Source organism: Oryx dammah, unplaced genomic scaffold (assembly GCF_014754425.2).
Source record: "Oryx dammah isolate SB20612 unplaced genomic scaffold, SCBI_Odam_1.1 HiC_scaffold_12, whole genome shotgun sequence".
In the NCBI taxonomy this organism is placed as follows: Eukaryota; Metazoa; Chordata; class Mammalia; order Artiodactyla; family Bovidae; genus Oryx; species Oryx dammah.
In genome coordinates this window covers 20,414,488-20,439,920 of record NW_024070196.1, presented here as the reverse complement: position 1 = coordinate 20,439,920, position 25,433 = coordinate 20,414,488, and positions in this window count along the sequence as shown.

Sequence of the window (25,433 nt, the reverse complement as noted above, 5' to 3'; positions counted from 1 at the left end):
ATGATTATAGCCAAAACCCATATATTCAAAAAGACTCTACTACATTTTACTGCAATGAACTCTTTAATGTGCTAAATTCTGGATTACAAATACATATTTTTTCCTTCTAAGTATATTTAGAACCCAATTTTCTATATAGTCATTTAAATGAAATGATTGGATTAGAACTGTATTATTATTTATTTGGATGTAAATTTGAAACATAATTTCCATTTAGTCTGAATGAGAGATGTATATGTCATGAAAATTACCCATCTTCATTCTATAAATAAAAGGGAATAATACAACTATAATGGGAAAAATGCCAGAAGCTGTTGCTTTCAAAAACAGTAGATTACTAATTGACCTTTTTCTGAATTTACCATACTATTTACGATTTCAGCAGTTAGCTATCTTTCTGACAAGTAAATTTCTTAAAAATGTGAATGACTTTTAACTGGATAGAGCTATTTGTCATTGAATAATTTAATGTCATTTCTTATTGCTTCAGTTTAAATGGTTGATCTAATTTTTATTTGCAATGTACAATTTAGATAACTCATTATATTGGTTAATGTCTAAATATGTTAAAAATTTAGATAAATGTGCTTTTCAGTTGTCAGCATAATCAAATGGGGCATATGGTAATGATATTAAACACCTGATTACATCCCATGATAGAATACATTTACTGTATCCTCTCCCTTCCATTTTGTTTATTCACAGCTCCTCTAAATCTTTTCTAGAGCCCATTTTACATCTCCATAGCTACAATAATTTCATGAAATTATCAACTGAGCTCCTTGGATTGCTTTATTCTAAGTTCTTTGCTTTATTCTAAGTTCTAGGGTTTATATTTATTTTCTCCTTTTATTTTCTAGATTCAGATTACACCTCCCTTCCTAGATTGCACTGAAAATGAATTTCTCTTCTTTATGAAAGCTATAGATAACAATGTCTTATTTATCTGCCTTTTATTCACTTAATTTTCATGTTTTAAAACATTTATATCTATTAATAGATTAATTGATAGTTATATCTATCCATATAATGACATTAACTTTGATAACAGTTATATCTATCCATATAATGACATTAACTTTAAAGATAACACATATACTTATCACCTTTTTCTGATATATTTTCCATTAAATATAGTTTTCAAAATTATAGATAAATTGCCATGTATTGAAAGTGTGTGTGTGTCAGAGAGATAGAGAAAGAGAAATTGCTGAATAAATCTGATTAATCAGTTTTGTTCTGCACAGAGAATGATACTGTAAGTTATTTTAATAAAACACATGATAACTAATTCATTTATTTCCTATTTTCTACCTTGCTTATATCTAGTAACATTCAGGCCAAATCATAATATTTCATGGCACCTTTGCATTCCTCTTTCAGCTTTTTCTTCGTTGGAAAAGTGCCTTATACTAACCACTCTCACTATACCAAATTATCACTGGTTGCTAACATGAAATAGGCCTGCTACACCCAAACGTGATCTGACATTTCTGTTTCCTCAGTCTACATCACTACGTATTAATTTGCAGAACAAACAGTGATACACTCCATATGGGAAGGATCTTATCCCTATTTATCCTCAGACTCTCTGTCTACTCAACCTCTCATTGTTCTCATATTAGTGAGTGTATATAGTCATATATATTGAGAACATATTATTTTATAAGGTGCTATCTTCCTCAAAAGAAGAGAAATGAAAAATGAAAGTTGCTCAGTCGTGTCCAACTCTTTGCGACCCCATGGACTATACAGTCCATGGAATTCTCTAGGCCAGAATACAGGAGTGGGTAGCCTTTCTGTTCTCCAGGGGACCTTCCCAACCCAGGGACCCAACCCAGGTCTCCCACATTGCAGGCAGATTCTTTACCAGCTGAGCAACAAGGGAAGCCCACAAAAGAAGAAAAATGGCTTGCAAAAAATATTTATGAGCATTTTACAAATCACAAAAACATAAATAGAAATAGTTAGTTGTATCAAAAAAAAAAAAGATAAGTTGCTAAGATTAAGTTGCAAATTTATTTCTGGTTTCCTGAAAGTCAGTATGAAAAAAAAATTCTATTAATTAGTGACTGTGTAGCTTAGGACTTTGTCCTCAGAAATGTCCACTGTTGACCTATAAGTTTTATTACCTTTTTGATGTCATTTAAAATTCATGGGCTTTTTGTATATATGATGGATTGAAATCCATTTAATAATTATTCATTTTTACTTTTCTGTAATTATCATATTTTAGCTTAGCAGAAACATCTTAAAATTGGCATTTTTCTTTCTTTCCTTTGGAACTGGTCTTTTCTTTGAACATCTTTGTGTTTGGTTATTTATCTTTTCCTTCTTAATTCGTAGGTTCTCTTCACTTATTAGGAGTATTAAATCTTCAAGTATATTATAAAAATTTAATTTCCTGTTGCTCAAATATTATTTTTATTTTTTGTACTTTTGTGTTCTCCTCTTAGGGTATTTCTTCCCAAGCAAATATCTTTTTTATATTCTACATTGTCAAATTTATCCATGTTTTCTTCAGTTTCTTCAAGTAGAATAAAAGTTATGGCTAGAAAAATTCTCCTTACTCCTAGTTTGTAAACAATTTCACTTTATTATTATGATTACTTTTAATACTTCTACATTTACTTTTAAATCCCAAATTTATTTGAAATTTACCTAAACATATTTTATGAAGATTATATACATTCTTCTCTTTAATGCATGGCCAACTACTGCTTACAATATCATTAATATTTACTATTGAAGAATTGATAATAGCAGTTAAATATTAAGATCGAGTAGGTGCTTGGACTTTTTCTACAGGGTGCAATATAAATTTTCATGAATCTGCAAACAATAAATGATAACATTTCTCCTTTAGTTGGAACCAAGAGATAGAAAATAAAGTAGTTTCTCTCATCTGTATTTCCAGTGTCTCTTCACATTTATTTCTCCTTGTTTTTATACTTTCATCTCTTTTAATTTAGAGATCTAATTCTAAGGAAATAAAGTTTCTTCCCAGGGGCACAATGGTGATTCTATTTAGCTTAAAATCAAGATTTCCATTTGAACTTTTTGAATCTCTTGAGTCAGAGTCAGAGAAGATTTTACTACCCTGGCATGGATGAACAACCCCAATTACTAGAAGGAGCTGGAGTTTCTGTTACATAACAGAGGAAAAGTGAATGGATGTATTCTAGAGGATTCTCTAGGCTATTTTTGGCACTGTATATCCAATGGTAAAAGTTAGTGGAAAACTACATCAGATCATTACAGTAGGAGTTCTAAGGCTCAAAATGTTTTAGGAATAAGGGTTTTGAGTCACTCTATCAAGCACAGACACCTGAGTCAGTATTTTGCTGAGAGCAAAAGAAAATATAAAAGTTAGTAGGTGAAGGAAGTCATAAATAACCATGAAAGATTATAAGAACTGCTACAATGTCCAAATTCAGGGTACTATTTAGGCCACACTCACACTGAATTCTATTAAATAGTACATGCCTGGAGCACAAAACTAATCGTAGTGTACAGTGTAAAAAAAAGGTAATCCCTGAACTAAGATTTCCTAACTAGCAAGAACTATGATATGACACAATTTTCTTCTTTGTTGTATATCGTGTATATGCCCTAGTGATGCTAATAAAAATTGAATTTATAGATTACAAAATAACAATTTGAGATTATACCTGAACCATAGGAAAAATGACTACCATCAAAAGATGAATGCACTCTTTTGTGAGGAATCAGTGAACCATCTCAGTTTGTAGGACAAATACATACATTATATTACCCTTAACATTTCTGCTGCCTATTATATTTTTTATTGAATTTCCTAATGAGTGAATTTAAGCAAATTCTATGGAATGGTTCATTCAAAAATGATTCCAACTCCTATTAAGTATGCCTTCACAGTGTTGCGGATTCTGGAATGCTAATTTATCTTTCCCAGATACCCATGTAGCCAGGGTCATAGATATAATTCAGAGTCCACAAATTAAATACTCTCATGGGGGCATTTGGCTGTAAAACAGAGTTAAATGTGGAGAAAAGAAAGACATGAAGCATTGCTTTGCTGGCAAAGACACTGGTAGAAGTTCTGCTCTCAGCACATGCCAGAAGATTTCACACCTTTCTGGACATTAAAAAGGAGACTTTAACCATCTTGCACAGACAGAGTAACACTAGGGTCTGAAAGCTACTTCTGGAATTATGAACTATAGCCTATTATTCTAGTCTTCCAAAATTATGTAAGAGACCTAATGAAAGAAAGTGAAAAGTGAAAGTGAAGTCGCTCAGTCGTGTCTGACTCTGCATCCTCGTGGACTGTAACCCACCAGGCTCCTCCATCTATGGGATTCTCCAGGCAAGAATACTGGAGTGGGTTGCCATTTCCTTCTCCTGGGGATATTCCCGACCCAGGGACTGAACCCAGGTCTCTCACATTGCATGCAGATGCTTTAACCTCTGAGACATCAGGGAAGCAAGAGACCTAATATTTGACATTAAATATCTTCAAGCTTAAACTAGTCATTATGATTTCTGCTGTGTGAAACCAAACCCTGATTGAAACAGATAGTATTTTCTCTCTATCAAATTTGTACAGTCTTTGCCAAAACAAATTCTTTTAGAGATACAATACTAAGATTTGTGATTATGCAAGGAAAGAAAAAAAATTATCTATTGAATTCTATTTTTTTTTAAATAAGCAAGAAAATACACTTCAGAAATTAAAGAGGAAATTAAAAAAAAAAAAACCCAGAAACTAATGAAAACAAAAACATGATGATCCAGAATCTATGGAACACCACAAAAAGAGTTCTATGAGGGAAGTTTATAGCCACAAAAATTTACCTCAGGAAACAAAAAAAAGAACTCAAACAAACAATCTAACTTTACACCTAAAGTAAATGGAGAAAGAAGAAAAAAGCAAAACACAAAGTTAGTAGAAGTAAAGAAATTATCAAGTTCAGAGCAGTAATAGAGACTAAAAAAAAAGAAAACAAAAATTGAAAAGACCAGTGAAATTAAAAGATGATCATTTGGAAAGGTAAATAATACGATAACCTTTAGCCAATACTCATGAAGAAGACAGGCAGAGGCCACAAATCAATTAAATCAGCAATGAAAAAGAAGTGACAATCAACACCAGAGAAATACAAAGAATCATATTAGGCCACTATAAACAACTACACAGCAGTAAAATGTACAACCTAAAAGAACAATGGCTTGAAAACTGGATGATAAAACAAAAGACCTGAAATAACCAAGTCAGTCTTGAGAAAGAAGAACCAAGCTGGAAGAATCAGGCTGCCTGATTTCAACTACACTGCAAAGCTACAATCATCAAAACAGTATGTTATGGGCACAAAAACAGATGCATAGATCAAGGGAACACAATAGACTGCCCAGAAATAAACCCACACAGATACGGTCAATTGATCTATAACAAAGGAGACAAAGGCAAGAACATACAATGTGGCAAAGACAGTCTCTTCAGTAGTGGTGTTGGGAAAACAGGATAGCTACATAAAAAAAAAAAAGAAGGAAATTAGAATTTCCTCCAGCACCATATACATAAGTAAACTCAAAACAATACACATAAATCCACTAAAAACAGATTACAGACCTAAATTTGAGATCAGCTATTATAAAACTCCTAGAGGAAAACATAGGCAGAACACTCTTTAACATAAATTGTAGCAACATTTTTTTTTTGTCTCCTAAAGAAAAGGAAACAAAAGCAAAATTAAACAAATGGGATCTAATTAAACATAAAAGCTTTTGTGCGACAAACAATACCATTGACAAAACAGACAATCTACTAAATGAGAGAAAATATCTGCAAATTATATGACTAATAAGGGATTAATATCCAACATATATAAACAGCTCATACACTCAACATCCAAAAAAAAAAAAAACCCAGTTAAAAATGGGCAAAAGAACTGAATAGATATTTTTTGGAAGAGGAAATACAACAGACACAGGCACAGGAAATGCAATGGCCAACATCAATAATCAGGGAAATGCAAATCAAAACTGCAATGAGATATCACCTTACGCCTTACACCTTACACCACAGAATGGCTATCATCAAAATGAATACACATACACACACACACACACACACACACACAAAAACAGGTTACTCAGGATGGGGAGAAAAGGAACACTTATACACTGTTGATGGGAAATGTAAATTAGTGCAACCACTGTGGAAAACTATGAAGGTTTATCAAAAAACTATGAATACAACTATCTTATGGACCAGCATTTCCATTCATAGGCATGTATCTGAAAAAAAAATTTTAATTCAAAAATATACATGTAGTCCAATATTCATAGCAGCATTATTTATAACTGCCAGGCATGGAAGCAACCTAAGTATCCATAAATAAATAAATATATGTAGACGTGGTATATACTTATTTGTTCAGTCACTGAGTCATGTTCGACTTTTTGTGACCCCAAGGGCTGCAGCACTGCCCAAGGACAGGCTTCCCTGTCCTTCATGATCTCCCAAAGTCTGCTCAAACTCATGACCATTGAGTTTGCATACATATGCAATATATGTATATGTATATACATGCTGCCAAGTGTATATATATATATATATATGTACATATATACATACATACAATGAACTGTGGAAACTTCTGAAAGAAATGGGAATACCAGACCACCTGACCTGCCTCTTGAGAAATCTGTATGCAGGTCAGGAAGCAACAATAAGAACTGGACATGGAACAACAGACTACTTCCAAATAGGAAAAGGAGTATCTCAAGGCTGTATATTGTCACCCTGCTTATTTAACTTATATGCAGAGTACATCATGAGAAATGCTGTGCTGGATGAGGTACAAGCTGGAATCAAGATTGTCAGGAGAAATAGCTATAACCTCAGATATGCAGATGACACCACCCTTATGGCAGAAAGTGAAGAGGAACTAAAAAGCCTCTTGATGAAAGTTAAAGAGCAGAGTGAAAGAGTTGCTTTAAGCTCAACATTCAGAAAACGAAGATCATGGCATCTGGTCCCGTCACTTCATGGCAAAGAGATGGGGAAACAGTGGCAGACTTTATATTTTGGAGCTCCAAAATCACTGCAGATGGTGACTGCAGCCATGAAATTAAAAGACGCTTGCTCCTTGAAAGAAAATTTATGACCAACCTAGACAGCATATTAAAAAGCAGACACATTACTCTGCCAACAAAGGTCTGTGTAGTCAAGGCTATGGTTTTTCCAGTAGCCATGTATGGATGTGAGAGTTGGACTATAAAGAAAGCTGAGCACTGAAGAATTGATGCTTTCAAATTGTGGTGTTGGAGAAGACTATTGAGAGTCCCTTGGACTTTAAGGAGATCCAACCAGTCCATCCTAAAGGAAATCAGTCCTGAATATTCACTGGAAGGACTGATGATGAAGCTGAAACTCCAATACTTTGGCCGCCTGATGCAAAGAACTGACTCATTTGGAAAGACCCTAATGCTGGGAGGGATTGGGGACAGGAGGAGAAGGGGATGACAGAGGATGAGATGGTTGGATGGCATCACTGACTAAATGTATATGAGTTTGGGTTAACTCCTGGAGCTGGTGATGGACAGGGAGGCCTGGCGTGCTGCAGTCCATTGGGTCGCAAAGAGGCGGACAACAAGTTAGCAACTGAACTGAACTGAACTGATACATACACACATATGGATATAGATATCATATATACATATATGTACATATATATATACATATGTGGATATATATGTTCTACGTTTGCATATATACATATGTATATGTATATATGTACCGACACACAATGGAATACTACCTGCCATAAAAAAGCTACAATATTTTGTCAGTTGCAGCAACAAAGATGGATTGGAGGGCATTTTTTAAGTGAAGTAAGTCAGACAGAGAGAGATAAATGTCATATGTTATCATTTATATGTGGAATCTAAAAAATGCAACAAACTAGTGAATAGAAAAAAAGAAGCAGACCTACATATATAGAATATAAACTAGTGGTTATCAGTGAGAGGCAGGGAGGGGGTATTACAGGGATAGAGGAATGAGCAGTACAAACTATTAGGTGTGATAGGCTGAAATATGTACAACACAGAATACTGCCAATACTTTATAATGACTGTAAATGGAAAGTAATCATTAAAACATATAAACATAAAAGATTATTTAAAATAAAAAGTTTTTAAAAGGAGAAAATACAGTAACTACTGAATACTGATATATAGTAAAGTTTACAATTTGCAATAAATATTTACTAAAACTTTTATATTGACATAATGATTAAAATAATATTTTTATCAAAAAGGCTGTATTATTGGTATGGCATATTATAATTTGCTAGAGGCAATATATCAAGAAAGGCTGTTCAGCAAATATTTTTGCTGTAACTTATTAGTGTCTTTTTATTATTTTTCAAATTCTTATATTTTTATTTATTTCCCAAGCAATCCCTGATTACTGGTTTCTCCTTCCACTGATTCCTATTTGATATTAGTTGGTTATACTGTGAAAATGTGGATGAACCTTGTTCCGTACATTATTAAGTGAAAAATATGAGACAGGAAAAGACAAATAGCATTTAATTTCCCTTACAGATGGAATCTAAAACAATTAACAGCATAAGGGCAAGCTCATAGAAAATGAGAACAGACTGGAGGTTGCCAGAGGCAGAGACTTGGGGTTGGGCAAAATAGATGAAGATGGGTCCAAGGTACAATTATTTCAGTTATTAAAAAAAAAAAAGTCATAGGGATACAAGGTAACATACTTTGACTATAGTTAATGTTACTAGATTGCATATTTGAAAGTTGTTAAGATAGTAAATCTTAAAAATTCTTATCACAGGAAAAAAATCCTGTAACTATATGGTGATAGATACTAACTAGACTCACTGTGATGATAACTTTGCAATATATACAGATATTGAATCATTATGTTGTACACCTGAAACTAATATAATGCTGAATGTAAATTATACCTCAATTAAAATAAATTCAAAAAAGAGTTGGCTGTAAATTTGTGTATTTTACCTCTTAACTGTCATTTTATGAATCAAATTTTCCAAATGTAAAAGGCAAAGCATTCTCATTGAATAAAAACAAAATCAAGCAACCAAATGGCTCTTGAAAATCATGGATCTTTTCCAGGTATTTATAATGCATTCATTTTATAAGTGCAATATTATATATAGGCTTTAAAATAGCATTCTATATCAGAAAACACTTATTTGAAGGGTAGCAGGAGTTGTTCATTATTTCCAAGGCTGATAATTCAGCCACTATATACCAGCACCAGCATTTATCCTAAGTACTCAATGCTACACCAGTTATTTTGAATATGCTCTCGATTCTTTCCAACCAATCTGTTACCCACAATAATGATATGATCTATTATAGTCACTGCTCATAATTTCACTTTTAACAAAAATTTTAAAGTAAAAAAATAATAAAATACTCCAGAGAAACTTAAATTCTGCAGTTACCAAATGTACAGAACATTTTAATAGGCACGTTTTTGCTGATCCCACCTTCTATATTGATTTGGGCTAGTTTCAATCTTCATCCAAAGATTTACCCTATTTTCACTCTGTAAATTCCTATCAATCCAGTTCTCAATTCAGTGGCCTTTGAAAACATTTAGGTAAGATATCACTAGTGAAATTATCCACCTGTGTTCTTGTCATCATACACTAATTGATTAAAATACTGATAAATTTTGTCCACCATGATTTCATTTGTGGCAAGGGTGCCATATTCTCTAGTACCCCAGTGGTTACATTTTTGGTGTTATGAACTCATAGAGTTTCCACATTGATTAGACTGGTCAACACTCCTAAGCCTTGCCTAGATCTCTTCAGGAATATGATAGGTGCTGATAGATCACTGGCCCCTCTCAAGTATGTGCCAGAAACACAAACAAGAGCAGCAGTCATTGAGTCCAAAACCATGCCATAGATCTTACCCCAGGTCCCACTCAGACCCATACTACTGTCAAGTTATTTTTTGCATAATAAAAGTACTACATTATCTAAATGGAAAAGGGGATTTTAAAAATCGGCAACCTACAGATGTTCTGAAATAAGTTTAATATATAATGGCCAAAATTTAGCATCACACATTTCTGCTGACATCAAGCACCTCAATATTAAGGAAAAAAAATATAAAACAAGAATCATCCTGCAAATTGCCAAAGAAATGTCTAGAAACTACAAGAGTTGCTCACACTTTTAATAAGCATAAACTCATAAGAATCCTCCAAAACTTGAGGAATCTGCTAACATTTTCAGAATATGTACATTAAACTCAGGCAAACCTTTTAAATGATTCTCTCTTCAATCTACAATAAAAGGTAATGCACCAGAATTCTACCAAGTTGGCTACATTTCAATTTTTCCTTCTTTAACATCAAGAATTATAGAAGAGAATAGGCTTCCCTGGTAGCTCAGTGGTAAAGAAATCAGCCTGCAATGCAGGAGACTCTGATTTGATCTCTGGGTCAGGAAGATCCCCTGGAAAAGGGAATGGCAATCCACTCCAGTATTCTTGACTGGAGAATTCCATGGACACAGGATCCTGGTGGGCTGCAGTCCATGGACTCACAAAGAGTCAGACACAACTGAACAACTTACCATAACTGAGTTATAGAAGAGAAAAAATACTGACAGCAATTCACATAAAAGTATTCCAGAGAGTATTACTAGATTTACACTACAGTTTCATGGACTTTTAGAGTGATTCCTCATCTCAGCTCTGTGACTATACTAAATTAACATGCACACACACACACAAACACACACACACACACACACACCCCTAGGCTATTTTATCTTTAATATGAGTTGAATAATAATATAGAATTCTCTTGAGGTGTTATGCAGAATGATTAACAGAAAGGACTCCCTGAGGATTAATGATGTGGCCTAGGTTCCCAGCTAAAGTTACATAAACACTGCATAGAAGGAATGCACGTAAATCTATCATACATATTTTATACTGGACAACATTGTCATCTGGGAAGATACAGGAGATTTATTGTTCAGTGCTGCTGTTGTATTTAGTTCTATGTGTTTCACATCTCAGTAGTTGTAGCTGAAAAGTTATTTTAACCATAGTTTCTCGCCTATTAAAATTAACAAATTTCTAAGTTATGACCTAAGTCATTTGCATTAGCCATTTATTACATCATTCACTCCATTTGTGAACAACATTTTTTACTGCTTTGAAATCTATTGTAATAAAAGCTTATATAATGAATTTAAACCCTAAATGTTTTAAATATATTCCTTTGATAATCTGCTTAATTTCCCTTTTTGCATATTATTACTCAGTGTTTTCTTTGTTTCTTGGTTTATATATTTATTAATATATAAATCTATGAAAATCATACTTAATTTTCTTAATAAAATAGAACCTTCCTTGAGATTTCATTTTCTATAAATTTGAAAAAAAAAAAAAGTTACTATTTAAAACAACTCTTAGCTTGCTCACTAGGTCACTTCAGTTGTGTCTGACTCTTTGCGACCCTATGGATTGTAGCCCGCCGGGTTCCCTTGTCAATGGGATTCTCTAGCCAAGAATACTGGAATGGGTTGCCATTTCCTCCTCTAGGGTATCTTCCTGGCTTGAGGGATCAAACCTGCAACTTCTGCAATTTCTGCATTGCGGGCAGATTTTTTACCCAGTGAGCCACCTGGGAAGCCCAAAACACTCAAGTTATATTTTTTACACTTTATGTATTTTCTTCATTTTTCTAAGCATGTAGGTACTTAGAATAAAAATGAAGTCTTTAATATGTATCTTTTACTCACCAATTCCTTTTATTATATCACTAGTAGGACTAAATTCTGAAAGAGATTAGTTTAAGGTAAATCTAGGAATCAGTAGCTAGAGGTAGTGACTACTATTTCTATTTAAAAAGAAATATATTAGGGATTTTACTCTGCTTTATAAGCACACCAATTTTCTTATATTTGTGCCTTTTTACAATTTATACTCAATATGCTCCAAAGGCTATGCTAATAACCTTGGAGAAAAAAAAGACAACTAATTTCAAAAGACTTTGAAAATGTTTTTAAAAGTTTGTATTAAACCGTAAAACCATTCTAGAGTGACAAATGAATCTAGCTGTACACACCATATCTTTCATTTCATTATTTATTTCTTGTGATGACTAAAAGATGAAAATTCCTCTCTCCTATAATTACAAAGAAAAGATCATCTGTATCTTATAAGAAAAATAACACAGTTTATGTCTTGGGAAAATGATTATAATGCATGATTTGAGAGGGCAAAATAAGTACATAGAAGTCTTTGAGATCTGAATTGTGGTTGGATACATTAGAAAACATTACATATCACTGAGGATTGACTGAACCAGAGCTTGACAATTTATTGCATTACTCTCACTCAGATAAGACCAGACTTTGTGGAACAAAGATGGATAAAAATAATTTCTAATTTCAAGGAATTTATTATCTGATAATTCATGTACCTAGATCCTACAAGATAAGCTTAGTGTCACAAGAAATATACAAATAGAGAACTCCATATTAGAGTGTGATTTTATTTTTCTATTGATGTGGGAGAAATTAGGGAAGACTTTAGGTAAACTTCAAACAACCTTGAAAGATAAACTCGATTTTGGCAGAGAAAAGACATTCCAGGTGGAAGACTCAGCATGAAAATGAACAAAAGATATTGTTTAGAAAGAATTATGGTCACAGTGTATATTATAGCAGCAACTTGAATAATTAATGTGGATATATTTCTGGGAAAACTGTGCCTTTTATCTCATTTTCTGAATTAAGTTTAAAAATTTAAAAGTTACAAAAGGCCTACTGTGAAATGAATAATCAGTCTCTTTCCTTTACATCCCAAATCAGAGAACCAAATCACAAGGTTCTTAGCTTTCCAATATACTCTTTGTGCACACAAGCATATACATTATTAATTCCTATTTTAACTTTCATGCAAACAGTAGCACAAGAAATGTTATTCTCATTTGTCATTTTAAACACAGTATCTCCCTTGGATTAGGATTATTCTTTATCAGTTCATTCTTCTGAAGTCTATGTGAAATGAAAGTTGACTAGTTTTAGTGAAGTAATTACAGTCTGATTGCAAGTATCTGTAGAGTGAATATGTGACCAGAAAGTGGAGGCATCTTGTGCAGACTATTGTCAAGTAGTGGTGGTGAAAGAAAGAGGCAAAAGGAGCTTCTAAAAGAGCTATTAATATTTTAGAAGATAACAAATACAATGCAACTAAACCAGCTTTGGTGGTAAAAAGCTTCTATTCAACTACAGATTTCAACATTATTAAGTCTACAACTTTAGGAAAATTACCTTTCTTGAGCTTCAGTTACAACATGTGTACAATGGAGAACAGTAGTAACTAATTCACAGAATCTTTGTAATGTTTAAGTGAATGCTTACTTTCTGGTCAACAATAGGGATTTTATGGTATTTCATTATTATTTTCTAGTAATCATTTTAAACAAAAGCCTATGTTATTAATGTTTCTTAATTATATTAATATACGTGATATACTTTGTGACATAATGGACTATAGCCCACAAGGCTCTTCTGTCCATGGGGATTCTCCAGGTAAGAATACTGGAGTGGGTTGCCATGTACACCACACACATACGATATACTTGTGTTTAGCTTTTAATATTGTTTTACATATGTAATAATTTATGTAATGCTTTGAGTTATATAAAGTAGAATACAGTGATTCCTGGTTTCATTAGGGTGATGTTAGCCACTGCAACAAGCAGACTCCAAGATTCAGTAGCTTCATACAACAGTTTATTTTTAATTATTAAATAGCCCAAAGTAGCACCATGTTCCTCGTTAGTAAGTGTTTTTCCCCCACATGATGACTCAGAGACTCAGATCTTTAACATCTCCTGACTCCCTAATCTTAAATGACTTAAGAGTCCTCTACTTCTAGACAGCAGAAACAGAAGCTGTGGAGAAGCCTTATCTGCTCCTTAAATCCCCTCTTTAGAAAAAGATACTCATTATTGCTCTTTATATTCCTCATGGCTATAAATGCATGTGAGAAGCCTAGTTGCCTTTCAATGACAATCTGCACTCCCCTGGAAGAAGGACCATATATTTTCATCACTAGCTAGCCATTTCATCACAGTAGTCCAATAATATCATTCAAAAATGAAGAAAGTTAAGACCCAGCAATTGTTGGTTCAGCAGAAATATTTACTATTTTGTTATGGTGTTTCCTTAATCTAATGTTATTTGGATAACATTAGATTATATAATATCAGATATAATATCATTAAACTGTGGACAGCATGAAAGGAGAAAATGTTATTGTAATGGGAAAATAATAATGTTGGTCAATATATTTACACTTAATTATAGGATATGGAGTGTCATTTTTCTTTTTAAAAATTATTTATTACTAAAATTATCATAAAATATTACATGGTTTCATACTGAGTCTTCATTTAGGAATTTAGAACCTCATTTGCATATATCATGATAATGAAAAAGCATTATTCTTTTTGTATGCTGCCTGCAGAATAAACAGTAGAAAAAAGGGAATTGCCAGTGCTGCCTGAGCCACCATGTAACTGGCCAGAATACAGTCTAAAAGGAGGAAACAACATTTTCAAAGCTGTATTTTCAAAATTTGTCCCAAAGTTCCCCATTAATCAGCAAAAATAGTTTTCTAAATATACATTTGGAAGACTTTACATCTATACTCATTGCTGAAGCAGTAGGAAAATCATGCTCTACATGTACAAAATATTGCTAAGTTATTCAAAGAAGATAGTTTGAAGCTATTTATAGGGGATACTATGATATAGAAGTAATTCCCTGGTGGCTAAGATGGTAAAGAATTCGCCTGCAATGTGGGAGACTTGGGTTCATCCCTGGGTTGGGAAGATCTCCTGGAGGAGGGCATGGCAACCCACTCCAGTATTCTTGCGTGGAGAATTCACATGGACAGAGGAGCCTGGTGTGCTACAGTCCATGGGGTTGCAAAGAGCAGGACATGATGGAGCGACTAAGCACAGCACATGATAAAGGAAAAAAGATCTCTTATTCCTATGTGTCAATCATCAGCATCATTACCTTATCTATTGAGAAATTTATCAAGAAGATGAAATCGTTTTCAAATCTTGCTAGAAAAATTGAACTAAGAATGCTGCATTTTATTGTATAAAAAGAAATATTTACTCATTCAACCACCAACTGAACACCTACCATATGCCAGGCAGTTTTTTGGACACTAGGGATACTGTAGGGAATAAAATACATGAGAGCCTCACTTGCCCATTTTTCTTTTATGTTATAAAACTAGAAGTAACAAACTAAGTAACAAACTAAGAAATACTACATATAATCAGACAGCTATCTTTGAGGAATGAATTTTCTTGGGTTACTTCTTTTGAACATCAGAACTTTCACCATGAGTGAAAACAGAGACATATGCATTAGAATAATCAAAAGTGCCAGCAGAGATCACACCAAGTGGTGAGCCAACCCTGTCATACAAAGGCAGAGCCAGCAGAGGGAGATGAAGCAGGTTGGTGAGATACTCTTGAGAAAATATCCTTGAACTTACTATGCTTCCAAGTACTAGGGGTTCCAGAAATATTCATAGTGGACTAAAAACAACAACAACAACAACTGTAGAACATTATAAATTTTTGATTAAAAGAATTTACCAGTTCCAAAATACATAATTTTTAAACTATTTTTCTTTGAAGAAACTGCCTTTTGATATATAGTGGGTAATTAATTTAGAAGTTAAGTGAATTGGTGCCAGGTTTCTGGTGGAGAATTTAGTCAAGACATGTGTTACCTCTTTATAAAGTAATCTTGTCTTTGACTAATGAGTTCTACATATTTCGGTCATAATTCAAAATTATGAGGCAATTTAAAAGTGAATAATCTTTTCAGTTCAGTTCAGTTGCTCAGTCGTGTCCAACACTTTTCGACCCCCAAAATCGCAGCATGCCAGGCCTCCCTGTCCATCACCAACTCCTGGAGTTCACTCAAACTCATGTCCATAGAGTCAGTGATGCCATCCAGCCATCTCATCCTCTGTCATCCCCTTCTCTTCCTGCCCCCAATACCTCCCAGCATCAGAGCCTTTTCCAGTGAGTCAACTCTTCGCATGAAGTGGCCTAAGTATTGAAGTTTCAGCTTCAGCATCAGTCCTTCCAATGAAAACCCAGGATTGATCTCCTTTCGAATGGACTGGTTGGATCTCCTTGCAGTCCAAGGGACTCTCAAGAGTCTTCTCCAACACCACAGTTTAAAAGCATCAATTCTTTGGTACTCAGCTTTCTTCACAGTCCAACTCTCACAGCCATACATGACTACTGGAAAAACCATGGCCTTGACAAGACAGACCTTTGTTAGCAAAGTAATGTCTCTGCTTTTTAAAATGCTGTCTAGGTTGGTCATAACTTTCCTTCAAAGGAGTAGAAGCCTTTTAATTTCATGGCTGCAATAACCATCTGCAGTGATTTGGAGCCCCAAATAATAAAGTCTGACACTGTTTCCACTGTTTCCCCATCTACTTCCCATGAAGTGATGTGACCAGATGCCATGATCTTCGTTTTCTGAATGTTGAGCTTTAAGCCAACTTTTTCACTCTCCTCTTTCACTTTCATCAAGAGGCTTTTTAGTTCCTCTTCACTTTCTGCCATAAGGGTGGTGTCATCTGCATATCTGAAGTTATTGATATTTCTCCCGGCAATCTTGATGGCAGTTTGTGTTTCTTCCAGTCCAGCGTTTCTCATGATGTACTCTGCATATAAGTTAAAAAACAGGGTGACAATATACAGCCTTGACGTACTCCTTTTCCTATTTGGAACCAGTCTGTTGTTCCATGTCCAGTTCTAAGTGGTGCTTCCTGACCTGCATATAGGTTTCTCAAGAGGCAGGTCAGGTGGTCTGGTATTCCCATCTCTTGAAGAATCCTCCACAGTTTATTGTGATCCTCACAGTCAAAGGCTTTCGCATAGTCAATAAAGCAGAAATAGATGGCTTTTTTTGAATTATCTTCCTTTTTCCATGATCCCACAGATGTTGGCAATTTGATCTCTTGTACCTCTGCCTTTTCTAAAACCCACTTGAACATCTGGAAGTTCACAGTTCACGAATTGCTGAAGCCTGGCTTGGAGAATTTAGAGCATTACTTTACTAGCATGTGAGATGTGTGCAATTGTGAGGTAGTTTGAGCATTCTTTGGCATTGCTTTTCTTTGGGATTGGAATGAAAACTGACCTTTTCCAGTCCTGTGGCAACTGCTGAGTTTTCCAAAATTGCTGGCATATTGAGTGAAGCACTTTCACAGTGTCATCTTTCAGGATTTGGAATAGCTCAACTGGAATTTCATCACCTCCACTAGCTTTGTTCATAGTGATGCTTTCTAAGGCCCACTTGACTTCACATTCCAGGATGTCTGGCTCTAGGTGAGTGATCACACCATCATGATTATCTTGGTTGTGAAGATCTTTTTGTACAATTCTTTGGTGTATTCTTGCCACCTCTTCTTAATATCTTCTGCTTCTGTTAGGTCATACCATTTCTGTCCTTTATTGAGCCCGTCTTTGTGTGAAATATTACCTTGGTATCTCTAATTTTCTTGAAGAGATCTCTAGTCTTTAGCATTCCGTTGTTTTCTTCTATTTCTTTTTATTGATCACTGAGGAAGGCTTTCTTATCTCTCCTTGCTATTCTTTGGAACTCTGCATTCAGATGCTTATATCTTTCCTTTTCTCCTTTGCTTTACGTTTCTCTTCTTCTCCCAGCTATTTGTAAGGCCTCCTCAGACGGCCATTTGGCTTTTTTGCATTTCTTTTCCATGGGGATGGTCTTGATCCTTGTCTCCTGGAGAATATCACGAACCTCCGTCCATAGTTCATCAGGCACTCTATCTATCAGATTTAGTCCCTTAAATCTATTTTTCACTTCCACTGTATAATCATAAGGATTTGATTTAGGTCATATCTGAGTGGTCTAGTGGTTTTCCCTACTTTCTTCAATTTAAGTCTGAATTTGGCAATAAGGAGTTCATGATCTGAGCCACAGTCAGCTCATGGTCTTGTTTTTGCTGACTGTATAGATCTTCTCCATCTTTGGCTGCAAAGAATATAATCAATCTGATTTTGATATTGACCATCTCGTTATGTCCATGTGTAGAGTCTTCTCTCGCTGTCTACAACAGACAGCACAGAAGCATGGCTGAGAGGAGCTACCCCACGTCCAGGGTCAGGGGCAATGGCCAAGAGGAATAACCGCACATGCAAGGAGTGGCGGCTACGTGGGCACAGGAGGGCCAAGAGGAGCTACTCCACGTTCAAGGTCAGGAGGGGTGGCCATGAAGAGATACCCCTCATCCAAGGTAAGAAGCAGCGGCTGCGCTTTGCTGGAGCAGCTGTGAAGAGATACCCCAACTCCAAGGTAAGAGAAACCCAAGTAAGACGGTAGGTGTTGTAATAGGGCATCAGAGGGCAGACACACTGAAACCATACTAACAGAAAACTAGTCAATCTGATCACACAAATCACAGCCTTGTCTAACTCACTGAAACTAAGCCATGCCCTGTGGGGACACCCAAGATGGGCAGGTCATGGTGGAGAGGTCTGACAGAATGTGGTCCACTGGGGAAGGGAATGGCAAACTACTTCAGTATTCTTGCCTTGAGAACCCCATGAACAGTATGAAAAGCCAAAATGATAGGATACTGAAAGAGGAACTCCCCGGGTCAGTAGGTACCCAGTATACTATTGGAGATCAGTGGAGAAATAACTCCAGAAAGAATGAAGGGATGGAGCCAAAGCAAAAGCAATACCCAGTTGTGGATATGACTGGTGATAGAAGCAAGGTCCAATGCTGTAAAGAGCAATATTGCAAAGGAACCTGGAATGTCAGGTCCATGAATCAAGGCAAATTGCAAGTGGTCAAACAGGAGATGGCAAGAGTGAACGTTGACTTTCTAGGAATCAGCAAACTAAAGTGGACTAGAATGGGTGAATTTAACTCAGATGACCATTATTATATCTACTACTGTGGGCAGGAATCCCTTAGAAGAAATGGAGTAGCCATAACTGGTCAACAAAAGAGTCTGAAATGCAGTACTTGGGTGCAATCTCAAAAATGACAGAATGATCTCTGTTCATTTCCAACCGCAAACCTTTCAATATCACAGTAATGCAAGCCTATGCCCCAACAAGTAACACTGAGTTGAACAGTAAAGCTGAAGTTGAACAGTTCTATGAAGACCTACAATACCTTTTAGAACTAACACCCAAAAAAGATGTCCTTTTCATTATAGGGGACTGGAATGCAAAAGTAGGAAGTTACCCCAAGTAACACTTGAGTTAACAGGCAAATTCGGCCTTGGAATACAGAATGAATAATCTTTTAGCACAACCAATTTTGAGGGAAGAAGTCAGTATATAAAGTTAGTAACATAAGGGCTCATATTTTCAGCAACTGGAAGATTGGCTAAATGAAGGATACTATAAATTCTATAAAATTCATAATAAGTATAAAAATTTTCCAAATTTGCCTTGGCTTATACTTCATACATACATTTTAAAAATCTTTCATGAGTCAAAAGTTCATAAATATTTTTCACACATATATTACACTATTGCTTATATATTCTACTCCATCTTTCACTGGCAAACTTTAAGTGCCTGGGTGGATAATAAATATGTGATAATTATAAAATGAGGGTATATAAATTGAAAAAACATCCATTTGTTTGGTTTATGGGCTTTTTGTTAAGAAATTTATATATTATATTGTAGTTTTTATTTTTCCATATCAACATCAATACCCTACATCATTTAAAATCACTAATGAAATGGAAAAGGAATATCATAGGATTAATATCTGAGGCAATACAGACCATAGTTTGTGTCCTTTCTAATAATATTTTAAGTGTGTTCCACATAATTAGCAGTGTCAACATCATCTGGAAGCACATTAAAATCAAAATCTCCATTATTAAAAAGATCCCCAGGAGACCATATGACCATTAAACCTGGAGAGGTCCCAGTCTGGTCTATGAAATAACTTTCTTTCTGCTCCCTGTTTGCTAATAGGACTCATATTTTGTTCACATTTTGGGTGGTCATGTTAATCATGATCCCTTCCTAACCCTTAGTGACAAAGGTTGATTAGACTAAGCCAAGCATGATAATTTAATTTCTTTTCTTCTGTTTGAGTACAGGCATGAAATGCAACCCTGAACAAAGTGATGTAGGAAACATTTTGGGGGCTTACAGAAAGACAAAATATCATTACCCTGAAAAAGGTATACAAAACAAGGACATGGCTACACTTGCTTCAGGTATTTTCTTTCTGCAAACAATGTCTGCAGTGACCACCACTCTTATAACTCAAGAGAAGACAAAGAAATAGCAGAGAAGCTGAGCTACACTCTTTAAGACCTAGAGGAACCCCTTGGTTGCTGTATGCTTGTTAATGGGATAATGAACACTTTCTTGCTGACTCACTTTCAGTTGGCCTCTGTTACTTATCCAAACATATTAACTTAAAATAATTATTGAGATCAACATCTTGACTGTTGTTGTTTAGTCACTAAGTCAGGTCCAACTTTTTTGTGACCCCCATGGACTGTAGCCCACCAGGTTCTCTGTCCATGGGATTTCTCAGGCAAGAATACTGGAGTGGGTTGTGATTTCCTTCTCCAGGGGATCTTCCTGACCCAGGGACTGAACTTGAGTCTCCAGCAATGACAAGCAGATTCTATACTGCTGAGCCATCACGGAAACCCAATAGCTTGATTAGCCTCTTTATTTGTCATTAAATCTTTACACTCTTAATCCACAGATAGGGTAATTTTTGTGGATTTCTATTAGTGAACTACATACAGACCCTGCTGCTAAGTCACTTCAGTCGTGTCCGACTCTGTGCAACCCCATAGACGGCAGCCCACCAGGCTCCCCCGTCCCTGGGATTCTCCAGGCAAGAACACTGGAGTGGGTTGCCACCTCCTTCTCCAACACAGGAAAGTGAAAAGTGAAAGTGAAGTCGCTCAGTCGTGTCCGACTCTTAGCGACCCCATGGACTGCAGCCTACCAGGCTCCTCTGTCCATGGGATTTTCCAGGCAAGAGTACTGGAGTGGGGTGCCATCGCCTGACCCTGAGATATCCCAAAAGAATGTCAATCTCTAAATCAGAAGATTTGCTTGCTGAGTTAGGACTGAATTAAAAATTAAATTCAAATTTCTCTATGTGGATTTTCTTGCTATTTAAATATTAAAATTAATTGGTTTTCTATATTCAGTTCTATGAACTTGGAAAAAAAGAGCAAAACAGTAGCCCAAATTTAGATCATGTTAGTTTTTATTGAATTGATTAAGTTTTAAGTGAATGCCCTAAGTAGCTCATAATAGTTTAATTGTTGCCACATTTACTTTCTTATAAATGTCACCCTAAAAAAGCTCAATTTAAGAGCAAAACTAGGGCTTATCTTCTACTTTTACTGTGCATAGATTTTCATTTGAAGTATGTTTTCATTAGATATATGTTCATTAGACATGTAGAATTTAAATTCTACTAGACAGTATTTATTTTATAATTATACAAGGCTTTTAGGACATATTTTATTCAGGAAAACTTCATAAATTTTTAGCACACTAGGCCTCTGCATGATCACTTAGTATTTATATATATGTGTGTGTGTGTGTGTGTGTAGATTTTATTTTATTAAAATAATTACTATTTATAAAAGTATGGCCAATGATATCTTCCAATATTTGTCACAGGAGTATTTCTGGTCCCAAATGCTATTTCAAAACATTGCCACTTCCCTTCAAGAGGTACAGTTCATTTGTTCTTCCTTTTGAACTCAAGTGTACTTGTGACTGCTCCAACCAATATACTATGGAAAAGTGATACTTTTGTCACTTGTGAGGCCAGATCAATGGTAGGACATGCATCTGTTTGACCATTCCTCTTTCTTGATATGCTTACACCAGGAAATCAACCACTTACTATAAGGAAGTCGAGGCTACCTAGAGAGACCACAGGCAGGTCTTGGACAATAGTCAGCATCAACTGCCAGAAAAGTGAGTGACCAAGCTTTCAGCTGATTTCATTCCTCAGCTCAGCCTTCTCAAATGACTGAAGCCCCAGACATTTTGGTACCCAACCTGGTAGAGTATGACCTGACTGAATTTCTGACCCACAGAATCTGTGAACATAAGAAATGGATGTAATATGTCACTAAATTTTAAAACTCTATGGATGAGTTAAAAGTACACATTCAAATCTTAAAAAGGAAGTTCATTAAAAGCATATGTTAATCTAAGACGCCGTTAATAGTGGAATCAGTTGGTCAATAGAAAGAAGCTAGACCTGTTGTCAGATACAATCAGATATAAATTTTAATTTTGTGATCTTACTCAAATTTTCTGAGCTATAGCTTCCTTACTTAAACAATAGATATAAATATTCCTATTTCATGAGATTATGATTAAATATACAACATATAACCTAGTAACTAGCACATATTGTTGCTGTTGTTTAGTCGCTAAGTTTGTGTCCAACTCTTTTGCAACCCATGGACTAAAGCCCACCAGGCTCCTCTGTCCATATGGATTTCCCAGGCAAGAACACTGGAATGGGTTGCGATTTCCTTCTCAAGGGGAACTTCCTGACCCAGGGATCAAACCTACATCTTCTGCATTGGCAAGCAAACAATCAAATTCTTTACCACTGAGACACCAGGGAAGCCTAGTACATATAGATAATAAATGTTTGCTACTGTAACATGTTTTAGAAGACTAAGAAGTTCGTAATAATAATAGTAATTCTGAGCATTGACTTGAGTGCTTACTATATGTCAGGTACTAGGCATGATGTCCAGCATGTGTTGTCTCAATAGTACTAAATTTATTCAGTATATTAATTCAGTTTATGCACACTTATGCCTCAGAGACTCATACAGTTAACTCATTCAACTGATAAGTATGTTTTAGTTCCAAATGCTGTGTCAGCTTTTATTACTAGGTTGGTGAAAAAGTAATTGCAGTTTTGGACCATGAACTTTAAATCAGTATAGAAAGAAAGTGAAGTCGTTCAGTCGTGTCTGACTTTTTGCGACCCCATGGACTGTAGCCTACCAGACTCCTCCATCCATGGGATTCTCCAGGCAAGAATACTGGAGTGGGTTGCCATTCTCAAATAAATGATTAATAATTAAAATAGGAACTATTACAATCAACATATTTTTGCCAACCAGAAATAAGCTTCTTTATTCCTGTAGCATAAAAATCCATGCTTCAGGATTTGAAAATCGTTTGGAAAGCATTTTCTGCCTCCTGCTGGTTGTGGAAACATTTTGCATGCAAAAAGTTGTCAAGATGCTTGAAGAAGTGGTAATTAGTTGGGCGAGAGGCTAGGTGGATATGGCGGATGAGGCAAAACTTCATTGACCAAGTCATTCAACTTTTGAAGTGTTGGTTGAGCAACGAGCAGATGGGTATTGTCATGGAGAAGAATTGGGCCTATTCTGTTGATCAATGTCAGCTGCAGGTGTTGCAGTTTTGGGTGCATCTCATTGATTTGCTGAGCATACTTCTCAGATATAATGGTTTTGCTGGGATTCAGAGAGCTATAGTGTATCAGGTGGGCATTTCATCACCAATCAGTAACCATGACCTTTTCTGGTGCTAGTTTGGCTTCAGAAAATGCATTGGAACTTTCTCCGTGGTCCAGCCACTGAGCTGGTAGTCATCAGCTGTCACATAAATTCCACTTTTCACTGCATGTCATAATCCAATCTAGAAATGGTTCTTTGTTGTTGATTATGATAAGTGAAGACACTTCGAAATGATGATTTTTTTGACATGCAGTCAGATCATGAGGCAGCCACTTACCAAGCTTTCTCACCTTTCTAATTTGCTTTAAATACCAAGTGAGCATAGAATGGCCAAAGTTGAGTTCTTTGGCAACTTCTCAGGTAGTTACAAGAGGATCATCGAAGCTGATCAGCTTCGATGATCCTCTCAATTGGGTGTTGTCAGCTTCCCATAGCCAGTCACTGTACTCATCTTCAAAGCGCTCATCTCCTTTGCAAAACTTCTTGAACCACCACTGCACTGTACCTCTGTTGGCAGTTCCTGGGCCAAGTGCATAGTTGCTGCACATTATCTCCGCTGCTTTACAACCCATGTTGAACTCAGATAAGAAAATTGCTTGAGTTTGCCATATATCTAACATCATTTCCCTAATCTAAAGTAAATATAAAATAAACAGCAAGTAATAAGTCATTAGCAAAAAAACATAAAGCAAAAATGTGCATTAAAATTATGTATAGCATAACCATTTATTTAAGAATGTATTCCAATATCAAACAGCAAATTTCAACAATGCAAAACTATAATTACTTTTGTATCAACCTAATAATAAAAAAGTCCAGGACTATCTTTAAAATATAGTTGAGAGCAAAATATAGAATACTAACCAAAAATCTCAAATTAGTTTAAATGATACTTTTATAGAAAAGGAGTTTTAAAGAGTAAATCTAAACTAGTAACACAAGAAAGTAATACTAAATAATTTCAATGTGGTACAGCCAGTGGCTGTCTTGTGAAAAAAAAAATATGTATTACAAAATCTGTAAATACTTGAACTTAAAATATGTAACTAAATATGAAAACACAATTAAGTTTTAATATGCTCCTATAGTAGTATAGGCTCTACTGATAAAGACTCAAAATATTGCACTTCAGTTCAGTTCAGTTCAGTCACTTAGTCGTGTCCGACTCTTTGCAACCCCATGAATAGCAGCACGCCAGGCCTCCCTGTCCATCACCAACTCCCGGAGTTCACTCAGACTCACGTCCATCGAGTCAGTGATGCCATCCAGCCATCTCATCCTCTGTCGTCCCCTTCTCCTCCTGCCCCCAATGCCTCCCAGCATCAGAGCCTTTTCCTGTGAGTCAACACTTCGCATGAGGTGGCCAAAGTAACGGAGTTTCAGCTTTAGCATCATTCCTTCCAAAGAAATCCCAGGGCTGATTTCCTTCAGAATGGACTGGTTGGACCTCCTTGCAGTCCAAGGGACTCTCAAGAGTCTTCTCCAACACCACAGTTCAAAAGCATCAATTCTTTGGTGCTCAGCCTTCTTCACAGTCCAACTCTCACATCCATATATGACAACTGGAAAAACCATAGCCTTGACTAGACGGACCTTTGTTGGCAAAGTAATATCTCTGCTTTTGAATATGCTATCTAGGTTGGTCATAACTTTTCTTCCAAGGAGTAAGCATCTTTTAATTTCATGGCTGCAGTCACCATCTTCAGTCATTTTGGAGCCCATAAAAATAAATTCTGACACTGTTTCCACTGCCTCCCCATCTATTTCCCATGAAATGATGGGAACAGAGGCCATGATCTTCGTTTTCT